We start from the raw sequence: 12,856 nt of genomic DNA on the forward strand, positions 1-12,856 counted from the left end.
CATTCAGAGCATATGGCATTTTCAACAAGTTGAATGTCACAATTAACTAATCTTTAAACCAGGAAATTGATTTAATGTGTGCTTGTTACATCCTATAAAAGTTAATGCTGTCCAAAATTTTATTTGAATCATTTTCTAATTGCTTACATATCCTGTGAGTAGTCTGAGTCCTGGGTTGAATTATCCTTGTAGTTTATAATGTCTAACAGCAGAAGATATGAAGGTTTTCTAAGCAGGATCAAAGGGAAGAAGCACTCTGCCATGTTAGTTTCTGTGTAGGTATAGTACAGGATTCAGAACAGAGTCTTCCACAGATTTCCCCTTCTGACACGCATATGCCAGACCTATAGCTTTTGTTTCTCTTAATAATAGACATTGGGTAGAGAAATATTCAGATTTCTCTTCAGAGGTTTCCCTATGATGTAGATAATAAAAATTAAGGAGGAGAGCTTTGAGCATATGTTTGTATTCTTTAATTATAAACCTACCTTTACTGTTTTCCTCATTCCATCTTGGCTCAGATCATTCATTGCCCTCCTAAAACAATAACAGATCACATAGCTATGCTAATCTACCAAGATATCCAGAGATGTGGCTTTCCATAATAAAAAAAAATTAGGAAATTTCTGTGTTCCACAGAATTACAGCTACTGCTCCACCTTAATACTCTCCTTTTGATTAATTATTTTTTTTGCTATTTTAATTGTTTATTCTGACACATAGTAACTATTTTCTTTCCTTCCTCAGTTTGTGTTTACTCTTGCTCACTTGAGGTCTTTGTAGGCTGATGAGAGGCAATAAGCCTATGGCATGTTTTGTAGCCATTTTGTAATTTAAACAAGTGTGCTTGAAAATCACTAAATATTCTTAAGTTAGACTCTTTTTTCTTACATACTTATCTTTAATATGTATATTTTAATATTTAATATTTAAATTATAAAACACAGAAATGATATGAAAGGAATGGTGTGAAAGCCAATCTCTATATTCTTTTTGCATTCTAAGGTAAAAAAGCAATTATACTTTTAATGAGAATAAAATAGTGTGTGGTAATTTTATTCTTGAAACCTAGAAAACAAATGTTTCAAATACTATATGATTCTGATTATAGAATAAGGTGAATTGTAGACATGTAAACAACCTACCTTTGTGAAACTGATGAAATTCCCTGCCTGAAACATATCCAGGGAGCCAACTATCTCACCAAAGCATCAGGATCATCATCCTTCTATTCAAACATTGTTTATTTTCATAAAAAATAATGTCTGTTTACCATTGAAATTCTGTTCTATTTACCTGAAAAGAGAACAAGTCGAATGAGGGAATTTTCAGAAACATTTTGTGTGTCCTTATGTTTTCTATAAGTTAAACACACATATGTAAATAAAGAAATATATCTAATGAAAATATAATGTTAGAAAAAAGAAAATGAAGTGTTACTTTGAATTTGAGCATGTGGCTCATATTATAGATCTCTGTGATATTGTAAGTGTATAATATATAACTAATATCAATTTTATTTCTCATAGTACAATACAGACTTTCTGACATCATGTTTGAACACTAATGGAATTCCTTTTGTCTATATTCTTGACCATGGGACACCTAGTTTTCTTTTATTGTCAATAGAAAATTGTCTAAATTGATTCATTGTGAATGCTTTATTTGTTACAAAAATTCAATATATACATAATTTACATAGTGTTTGAAATAAATTTGGGAAGTTATGATTGATATACAAACATGAACAATTTTAAGTCTTCTCAGTCAGAATACTTATTGGACTAAGTGTGGCAATATAATTTGCCTCTATCCGAGAATTACATTAAAATATTTCAATGTCAAGATTTACAGAGATTTGTCCCTTAAACTGTATAACACTGGGAAATTCACAATATGTTAGACAATAATTAATATTTGTATTTTGATTTTAGCATGTATAAGATGAAATGAAAGAGCAAACCATATCTTCTGTGAATAAGACGCACTCATATTTAGTAATCACTAATAACATCTAGGTCATAACCTACCATTTTCTCAATTCTAAAATATTTGCTTCACCTAACTAGAACAATATAAAAATGAATTATAGATTACTTACTAGGTATTATAAAATAGAAAAAATACACAACAGGCTTCCATAAATGCATCCTCTCCTTTGTGATAAGTGAAACTAAATTAATACAGATCACCACACTCTTAATAAAAATAAAAAAGAATTGGCAAGCTATCAGACTGAGACATAGAAGTAAAAGTTCAATTCTTTAGTGTAGGTAGAAGTGCATATATGAGTTTATATTTTGCATGTCTGAGTCTTCTGCTTCAGGAAATAAGAAGTTGTTACTGAGAGGAACTAGAGACAGACAACTATACTTTTCTAAATTTTTTTTTGTTGGATAGAGCCATAACCTTAATCTTGAGTTAAAATAACTAGGCTAGAGAATATCATGTTCATGCTTCTTTCAATATGAAGTGTTATTGAATATAAATGTTCAACATAGTTTGGCTATTTATACTGTTTTCATGATTGCTCTGAATCCAGAATATTATCTTATCAAGTTTACACACTCACTGTAATTATTTCTCAAATTGTTCTTTCTTAGTTCTTCCTCTCATCACTCTCATGATGATTATGCCTTTTCTTACTGTTTTCATATGTAAAAATATTTCTAATATTTTATCAAATGACATCAGATATGAGTGCAAATAATTATATACTGGCTGTAGTTTCTTTCGTTTTGTTTTTTAAGATATAAACCAGATATCCACTGAAAATGTGCTGATTATTGATTATGTCATTTAACAAGTGAAGTTCATTAATGTTGTAGATAGCCCTGATACTGTTTGTATTTTGATTCTAATTCTGCTTCCCCAAGAGTAGATGCCTGGGGAGGTGTGAATCAAGTGCTCAGGTGACTTTCTGTGAAACCTCCACCAATGAATAAAGATTTCTAGGACCCAATCATTGAGTAAGGAGTAGACAGGACTTCTTAGTCAGAGAACAGGAAGAGAGGAGGCAGAAAAAACTGATTGGTTTTGGAAAGGGAGTGCTGTGAGTAGAAATGTAACCAACAAGAGACCAGCCAGTTTAAATAGTGGATCCTCCAGGATTTACTACCAGTGGATTTAACTTAGTATGTTTTACAAACTAGTATGTTAGTTGTTACACCCATTGATTGTGTTACCTGTTGATTCTAGACAAAGAGTGTGAGTTCTTTTTCTTCACATGGTGACTCAAATGTGTTGCAGAGAAAAGTAAGGTACCCTGGAATCCCAGCAAGCTATGGAATTTGGATGCATGGGGCTGGTGTGACAACACCCGCTATCAGAACTTAGTAAGCTGGGTGAAAAGATTTCCGAGATCTGAGTCAGAAACCTGGAATGAGAACAGGCCCACTGGTGCCGTGAAGTGATAATGTGGGTATGTGGGTGCTTGGAGGCCATGGAAGCAGTGAGACCCCCAGGCCCAGAGAGTTAGCATTGATTGGTATCTTATTTATTATTTCATACAACACATTAAATTTGAGTAATACTAAAAATTCATACCATTTCATTCCAATCTATAAGCACCTTTAGCTATTAAACCATAAAACTAAAGTATAAGTTATTGAATATTCCCACAATTTCTACCTTGCTAGCAATGACATAAAGGAAGCCAGCAAAGTGAACGTGATTGCTAGAGGGAGGGTGGTAATGGGGGGGGATGGGGAGGGGGAACACCCATAGAGAAGGAGAGGGGGAGGGGTTGGGGGAATGTTGGCCCAGAAACCAGGAAGGGGAATAACAATCAAAATGTAAATAAGAAATACTCAAGTTAATAAAGATGGAAAAATAGATACAACACTGGAGACATCAAGAAGTATGAATGTTTACCTCAAACTCATCAGAGAGCATGGAAACGTGAGAAGCTTTGGAAAGTGAGAGAAGGCTGAAGAGGATAGGTACTTTCAAGAGAACAGTAGAGAACAGTTGGCTGTCCTGCAAAAAAACTCCATGAAGATGAGACTCACCACCATTCAAAGGAGATAGAGAACCTGCAGAAACAAATTGAACAGCATAAAATGAAGGTTAAACACCTAAAGAGTAATGATGATGAAATGCATGTAGTCAGTCCCTCAGAATGGCCCATATCATTACCTGCTTCTGTAGAAGCATTGTTTTGAATGATTAATATTTGGCTTCTGTGCTACTAACAGATAATAAATTATCACCAGGAAAGCAAAGTCTGAATGTAAATTTTGTCATGTTCCTCTTTTAAGGGATTGACTAAAACTCTTCCCTGTTCCAAGTCATGAAAACCAATGACCATTGGCCTGTTTGCTCTCTTTCATACCATAATGGGAATGTGTATCTACATCCATTTTCTTTTAAATATTTATTGACATCATCAGCATCATATCATCATCATCAACAAAAACAACAGCAACAGCAACAACAACAATGACAACAACAGCAACAACATTACTGGAGGTCTCCAAAATCTTCAGGGCTAGCAGAGTAATGATTCATGTGAAGCAAGAAGAAAACCTGGTTCATCATGACTCAGAAGAGTTTGCCACTGGGTACAGGTTTATGTACTGGGAGATATTCACCAAAACTGCAGAGCTCTGGTCAGAGAGTTGCAGCTCACAGAGGGACAGCCAGAGAAAGGTGGGCTGCCAGTGGGTAGTCACTTCAGTGGGTATCACTGCCCTAGAGTTGTTGCCAGGGCCTAGAGGAGAATCCAGTGTGTGTGTTAAATAGTACGGATAATAGTATTGGTCATCTGGGTTACTGGCAACTGTGGTGGTTTGAATATGCTTGATCAAGGTTGTGCTATTATTTGGGGGTATGGCCTTCTTTGAATAGGTATGGTCTAGTTGGAAATAGTGTGTCTCTATGGGGGTGGGCAATGAGACCATCCTTCTAACCACGTGGGAGATACTCTTCTCTTAAAGTCCTTCAGAGGAAGATGTAGAATTCTCAGCTCCTCCTGTATTATGTCTGCCTGGATGCTGCAATGTTCCTGCCTTGATGACAACTGACTGAACCTCTGAAGTTGTAAGCCAGCCCAAATTAAATGTTACCAATACAGATGAGAATGCTTGCAGCCAAGCATCAGACTAAGCACAGGGACCCCAGTGGAGGAGTTAGAGAAGGAACTAAAGAACTAAAGGGGTTTGCAACCCCATAGGAAGAACAACAATATCAACAAAACAGACCCCACAGAGCTCCCAGTGACTAAACCACTAACCAAATAGCACACATGGAGGAACCCATGGCTCCAGCTACATATGTAGCAGAGGATGGCATTGTCTAGCATCAGTGGGAAGAGAAGCCCTTGGTACTATAAAGGCTCTTTTCCCCAGTGTAGGGGAATGTCAGGGCAGTGAGGTAGGAGTGGGTGTGTGGAAGGGAAAGCATATATATATAGAGGTATAGGAAAGGGGAATGGGAGAGGGGGAAACCAGGGAAGAAAACATTTGAAATGTATATACATAAAATATCCAAGAAAAAAAAGAAAATAAAACCAATATAATCACATCAAAAGAAAAAAATGGTTGACTTGCTTATGGTGTCTTTTTACAGCAGCAAAACTCTAAGAAGGAAGTTGGTACCACAGACTGGAGTATTGCTATGATACCTGACATGCTTTTGTTTGGAAGGATGTGGATTTTGAGACATTGGAATTGGAAAAGAATGGATTAGATTAAGCAGGGCATAATGTTCTATCCTAGTTGGAATACAGAAAGCATTGTTACAGAGAGTTATTTGAACTGTGCAGACCTGCCACAAAGAGGTTTCAGTGAGAATTTCAGTATGTGGCCTAGAGATTGTATTTGTGGTATTTTTATAAAGAATGTGGTTGCTTTTTGCCCTTGTCTGAAGAGTTGAGATTAACGTAAAGACATTCATATTAATCTGATTGATAAAGGAAAACTCAAAAAAGTCCAGCAGAGACTAGTTAAGTCTCATGAAGAACATTTTGAATAAGAATAGCATGTTTAGAAAGGAAAAATACAAAATATATTGTTTAAGTGTTAAAGGAATACGAGTAAATAAAATGGAACTGAATACTATGTTCAAGAATATTAAATTGAATTAAGGGAGTGGTGACATTGGGGCAAGATTCCACTCAGCTATATTTAAGAGGATCTTTTTTTTTTTCTTCTTTTTTTTCGGAGCTGGGGACCGAACCCAGGGCCTTGCGTTTACTAGGCAAGCGCTCTACCACTGAGCTAAATCCCCAACTAATTTTTTTAAGAGGATCTTTTTTTTTTCTTCTTTTTTTTCGGAGCTGGGGACCGAACCCAGGGCCTTGCGTTTACTAGGCAAGCGCTTCAGCTATATTTAAGTCCAGGCATGATAGTACAAACTTTTAAGCCCAGGAGGCGAAGGCAGATCTCTGAGTTCAAAGTCAGCCTAGGACTGAGTAGATTCTAGGTGAGGAAAATCTTCAGTCCACGTAAGTAAATAATACAAGCCTTTAGTCCCAGCATTCAGGAGAAAGCCATGCAGATCTCTGAGTTCAAGCTCAATTTATAGAGCAAGTTTAAGGACAGCCATGCATTAAGAAATGAAAAAGTTGGAAAACAAACTGGTAGTAAAATAAGGGAGGCCATGTTCCAGCCCTAGCAAGCAGCAGAACTCAGAAGCTTTGACTATGTAGTTCTGGCTTTTGGATTAAAACAGAAGGGACTACTGGGACAACTGATGCTGGTTAGCCGGGGTTAAGGAATTACTGGTAATTAAGAGGAGACCAGCATCACTGAGGTTAAATTTTCCAAGGACTCTTTTCTGGGATTACAAAGAAGCTGTGTTCCAGAGATAGTCAAGGTTGTACCTTGTACTACAGCTGGACTTATAAATGTATAAGACTCACCCAGGTGGAAATGGTTTTGAAGTATGAAGGGGGTCATAAAGACTAGCTGAGGTTTGGCACTGTGAGAGGCCAAGAAAGGTCATTGGTGAAGGTGCAGCCTCAGTTGCACTTGACAGCCCAGGACTGAAATGGTCATGTAAGAATTTGAGGCTTGGTATCTTGAAGAGAGCCTATGGGAGACTGATGGTGAGGCCTAGTTGGATCAGAAGACCCAAGTGTATTGGAGAGGCCAGTATCATGGGTTGATCACATCTGTGGAGTAGAGTCAACCTGATTCTACAGAGGGAAGAGCTGGATATGTCATCCAAGGCCTTCAGAGGAGCCGAGAAGATCATGTGTGGATCCTAGATTTTGGAACAAGAATCTGTAGTTTTGAATTATCCCAAGATGTTTGGGATGCCAGGGCCATGGGATTAATGCTGAGGAAGGCTGCTAACATGAAGTGGAACCAGCCCAGGAGAAAGAAGTTTACAGTCAACAAAGGGAGTGGTTGATCTAAAAACTGTATAGACATCAGACATGGAGATGTAAAGTTTGTAGTTTGCCCAGCTGGTTTCCTATCTTGCCTTGGGGATTACAGTTCAGTGATTGGATGCATCTCAGAAGAAACTTTGAACTTTAGACTTTTAACATTGTTGAGACTACTATAGACTATGGGGACTTTTGAAGTTGCACTAAATGTATTTTGCATTAGGTTATATTTGGGTATGGCCCCCATATATTTATCTGTTTGAAGAAGCCTATGTGGACCAGGGTGGTTTGAATATGCGTAGCGAAGTGACTATTTGAAGGTGTGGCCTAGTTGGACAAAGTATGTCACTGTGGTGGTGGGTAATGAGACACACCTCCTAACCACATGTGATCTAGTTTTCTTTCAGTGGGCTTCATTCAGATGAAGGTGTAGAACTCTCAGCTCCTCCTGAGTTATGCCTGTATGGATTCTGCCATGTTCCCACTTTGATTATAATGGATGGAACTCCTTAGCCTGTAAACTAGCACCAATAAAGTGGGTCCCTTATAAGAGTTACCTTGGTCATGATGTCTGTTCACATCAGTAAAATCCTAATTTAGACAGCTACCTCTTGTCTTGGTTGTGACAGTTAGGGGGAGCCCTTTGTCATACTGATGATATAAAGATCTCATAGACTGTTATGTATCTCTTTTCCTGGACTGGGGATCTTGGTGGAACCGGGTACAATCTGGCTCTACAGATAGTGCAAAGATCACCTCAACTATTAGCCACTTCTTTTCATAGCTTTTGGGGCATAGCCCAGGTTAAACATATTTTCCACTGAAATTATAACCCCATATGTTTATTATTCCTGGTTTCAATAGTATTATCTATAATCATCAGAGTCTCTGTGCTCCTAATAATTAGCATAACTATTATTATTATTATTATTATTATTATTATTATTATTTATGTGTTGGCATCTACATGTGTGTATGCCATGTGTACAGGTGCCCAGCATTAAAGGTTTCTTGAAACAAAAGTGATAAGCAGTTTAGAAGTTGGGTCCTCTACTAAATCATTAAGCCCTCTTGACTGCTGGGCTGTACCTCCTTCCCTTCTCTCCAACTCTTTGATTTTAATTACTCTTCCTGAATTGTTTGGTTTACTAGTTAGCCTAGGAATAATAATATTCATCATTTTTGATGAATTGATACTACACATTTATTTGATACTACACATTTAGATTTACATGCTACCCATGTCTGCAGATTAGTAATCAATACTAATTAATTATTAGTAGTAAATATTAGTTTACTATAATTAGTAATTATTACTAATTAATTATTATTGGCAATTTTTAATAATCATTTACAGATTAGTAATTAACTTTATCAACATATACCTTTATATTTCCATAATATAGGCAATAGATTTGTCACTAGTAAGTATCTTGCAAATTTGTTTTCCTTCTTTAAACATCTTTAGTAATTTTTCAATCTCTTGAATTTTTTTAAAGAGTATTATGTCCTGTAAAGAATCATATTTGCGGCCCAGGAGCGGCAGGACCCCTGTGCCTGAGACACCACCAGAACCAGAAGGAAACAGACCGGATAAACAGTTCTCTGCACCCAAATCCCGTGGGAGGGAGAGCTGAACCTTCAGAGAGGCAGACAAGCCTGGGAAACCAGAAGAGACTGCTCTCTGCACACACATCTCGGACGCCAGAGGAAAAAGCCAAAGACCATCTGGAACCCTGGTGCACTGAAGCTCCCGGAAAGGGCGGCACAGGTCTTCCTGGTTGCTGCCGCTGCAGAGAGCCCGTGGGTAGCACCCCACGAGCGAACTTGAGCCTCGGGACCACAGGTAAGACCAACTTTTCTGCTGCAAGAAAGCTGCCTGGTGAACTCAAGACACAGGCCCACAGGAACAGCTGAAGACCTGTAGAGAGGAAAAACCACACGCCCGAAAGCAGAACACTCTGTCCACATAACTGACTGAAAGAGAGGAAAACAGGTCTACAGCACTCCTGACACAAAGGCTTATAGGACAGTCTAGCCACTGTCAGAAATAGCAGAACAAAGTAACACTAGAGATAATCTGATGGCGAGAGGCAAGCGCAGGAACCCAAGCAACAGAAACCAAGACTACATGGCACCATCGGAGCCCAATTCTCCCATCAAAACAAACATGGAATATCCAAACACACCAGAAAAGCAAGATCTAGTTCCAAAATCATTTTTGATCATGATGCTGGAGGAGTTCAAGAAAGACATGAACACACTTAGGGAAACACAGGAAAACATTAATAAACAAGTAGAAGCCTACAGAGAGGAATCGCAAAAATCCCTGAAAGAATTCCAGGAAAACATAAACAAGTAGAAGCCCATAGAGAGGAGACACAAAAATCACTGAAAGAATTCCAGGAAAACATAAATAAACAAGTAGAAGCCCATAGAGAGGAGACACAAAAATCCCTGAAAGAATTCCAGGAAAACACAATCAAACAGTTGAAGGAATTAAAAATGGAAGTAGAAGCAATCAAGAAAGAACACATGGAAACAACCCTGGATATAGAAAACCAAAAGAAGAGACAAGGAGCTGTAGATACAAGCTTCACCAACAGAATACAAGAGATGGAAGAATGAATCTCAGGAGCAGAAGATTCCCTAGAAATCATTGACTCAACTGTCAAAGATAATATAAAGCAGAAAAAGCTACTGGTCCAAAACATACAGGAAATCCAGGACTCAATGAGAAGATCAAACCTAAGGATAATAGGTATAGAAGAGAGTGAAGACTCCCAGCTCAAAGGACCAGTAAATATCTTCAACAAAATCATAGAAGAAAACTTCCCTATCCTAAAAAAAGAGATACCCATAGACATACAAGAAGCCTACAGAACTCCAAATAGATTGGACCAGAAAAGAAACACCTCCCATCACATAATTGTCAAAACACCAAACGCACAAAATAAAGAAAGAATATTAAAAGCAGTAAGGGAAAAAGGTCAAGTAACATATAAAGGGAGACCTATCAGAATCACACCAGACTTCTTGCCAGAAACTATGAAGGCCAGAAGATCCTGGACTGATGTTATACAGACCATAAGAGAACACAAATGCCAGCCCAGGTTACTATATCCAGCAAAACTCTCAATTAACATTGATGGAGAAACCAAGATATTCCATGACAAAACCAAATTTACACAATATCTTTCCACAAATCCAGCACTACAAAGGATAATAAATGGTAAAGCCCAACATAAGGAGGCAAGCTATACCCTAGAAGAAGCAAGAAACTAATCGTCTTGGCAACAAAACAAAGAGAATGAAAGCACACAAACATAACCTCACATCCAAATATGAATATAACGGGAAGCAATAATCACTATTCCTTAATATCTCTCAATATCAATGGCCTCAACTCCCCAATAAAAAGACATAGATTAACAAACTGGATACGCAATGAGGACCCTGCATTCTGCTGCCTACAGGAAACACACCTCAGACACAAAGACAGACACTACCTCAGAGTGAAAGGCTGGAAAACAAGTTTCCAAGCAAATGGTCAGAAGAAGCAAGCTGGAGTAGCCATTCTAATATCAAATAAAATCAATTTCCAACTAAAAGTCATCAAAAAAGATAAGGAAGGACACTTCATATTCAGCAAAGGAAAAATCCACCAAGATGAACTCTCAATCCTAAATATATATGCCCCAAATACAAGGGCACCTACATACGTAAAAGAAACCTTACTAAAGCTCAAAGCACACATTGCACCTCACACAATAATAGTGGGAGATTTCAACACCCCACTCTCATCAATGGACAGATCATGGAAACAGAAATTAAACAGTGATGTCGACAGACTAAGAGAAGTCATGAGCCAAATGGACTTAACGGATATTTATAGAACATTCTATCCTAAAGCAAAAGGATATACCTTCTTCTCAGCTCCTCATGGTACTTTCTCCAAAATTGACCATATAATTGGTCAAAAAACGGGCCTCAACAGGTACAGAAAGATAGAAATAATCCCATGCGTGCTATCGGACCACCACGGCCTAAAACTGGTCTTCAATAACAATAAGGGAAGAATGCCCACATATACGTGGAAATTGAACAATGCTCTACTCAATGATAACCTGGTCAAGGAAGAAATAAAGAAAGAAATTAAAAACTTTTTAGAATTTAATGAAAATGAAGGTACAACAACCCAAACTTATGGGACACAATGAAAGCTGTGCTAAGAGGAAAACTCATAGCGCTGAGTGCCTGCAGAAAGAAACAGGAAAGAGCATATGTCAGCAGCTTGACAGCACACCTAAAAGCTCTAGAACAAAAAGAAGCAAATACACCCAGGAGGAGTAGAAGGCAGGAAATAATCAAACTCAGAGCTGAAATCAACCAAGTAGAAACAAAAAGGACCATAGAAAGAATCAACAGAACCAAAAGTTGGTTCTTTGAGAAAATTAACAAGGTAGATAAACCCTTAGCCAGACTAACGAGAGGACACAGAGAGTGCGTCCAAATTAACAAAATCAAAATGAAAAGGGAGACATAACTACAGATTCAGAGGAAATTCAAAAAATCATCAGATCTTACTGTAAAAACCTATATTCAACAAAACTTGAAAATCTTCAGGAAATGGACAATTTCCTAGACAGATACCAGGTATCGAAGTTAAATCAGGAACAGATAAACAACCCCATAACTCCTAAGGAAATAGAAGCAGTCATTAAAGGTCTCCCAACCAAAGAGAGCCCAGGTCCAGACGGGTTTAGTGCAGAATTCTATCAAACCTTCATAGAAGACCTCATACCAATATTATCCAAACTATTCCCCAAAATAGAAACAGATGGAGCACTACTGAATTCCTTCTACGAAGCCACAATTACTCTTATACCTAAACCACACAAAGACACAACAAAGAAAGAGAACTTCAGACCAATTTCCCTTATGAATATCGACGCAAAAATACTCAATAAAATTCTGGCAAACCGAATTCAAGAGCACATCAAAACAATCATCCACCATGATCAAGTAGGCTTCATCCCAGGCATGCAGGGATGGTTTAATATACAGAAAACCATCAATGTGATCCATTATATAAACAAACTGAAAGAACAGAACCACATGATCATTTCATTAGATGCTGAGAAAGCATTTGACAAAATTCAACACCCCTTCATGATAAAAGTCCTGGAAAGAATAGGAATTCAAGGCCCATACCTAAACATAGTAAAAGATATATACAGCAAACCAGTTGCTAACATTAAACTAAATGGAGAGAAACTTGAAGCAATCCCACTAAAATCAGGGACTAGACAAGGCTGCCCACTCTTTCCCTACTTATTCAATATAGTTCTTGAAGTTCTAGCCAGAGCAATCAGACAACAAAAGGAGATCAAGGGGATACAGATCAGAAAAGAAGAGGTCAAAATATCACTATTTGCAGATGACATGATAGTATATTTAAGTGATCCCAAAAGTTCCACCAGTGAACTACTAAAGATGATAAACAACTTCAGAAAAGTGGCT

Source organism: Rattus norvegicus, chromosome 13, assembly GCF_036323735.1.
Source record: "Rattus norvegicus strain BN/NHsdMcwi chromosome 13, GRCr8, whole genome shotgun sequence".
In the NCBI taxonomy this organism is placed as follows: Eukaryota; Metazoa; Chordata; class Mammalia; order Rodentia; family Muridae; genus Rattus; species Rattus norvegicus.